Below are 403 nucleotides of genomic sequence, written 5' to 3'. Positions count from 1 at the left end.
TCCTGGGTTTAAACCCATTACGAAAGAATAGTTTGTCAACTCAGTATCAAACCGGCCCTTTCCCGAAGTTCAACAGCTGCTTTTTCCAACTTCTAAGGCTCTATAAAAATCGACTTCCAAGGAAACAATTTATAAATCAAATATGTTTTGGACAGTTCTTTAGAATGACAGTCGCCAAAAGTTTCTCGTCATTGTTATCATACAGTTTTCTGCGCCACGGAATTTCAATTCCCGTTCATCATTAAAGAAAGTGCCTTGAACCATTTCTGTACTAGAAGGAGGGTAAAGGCAAACTATGGGTGTGTTATATATTAGCGGTCAACTTAAAATCAACTCAATTTTTATTAATAACTGACTAACGGCTGCCATTAGTTAAAGGGGAAACTCCACTGAAACACAAACT

This window comes from Montipora capricornis, chromosome 8, assembly GCF_036669925.1.
Source record: "Montipora capricornis isolate CH-2021 chromosome 8, ASM3666992v2, whole genome shotgun sequence".
NCBI classification, from domain to species: domain Eukaryota; kingdom Metazoa; phylum Cnidaria; class Anthozoa; order Scleractinia; family Acroporidae; genus Montipora; species Montipora capricornis.
Note: the sequence above shows the minus strand (reverse complement) of the source record.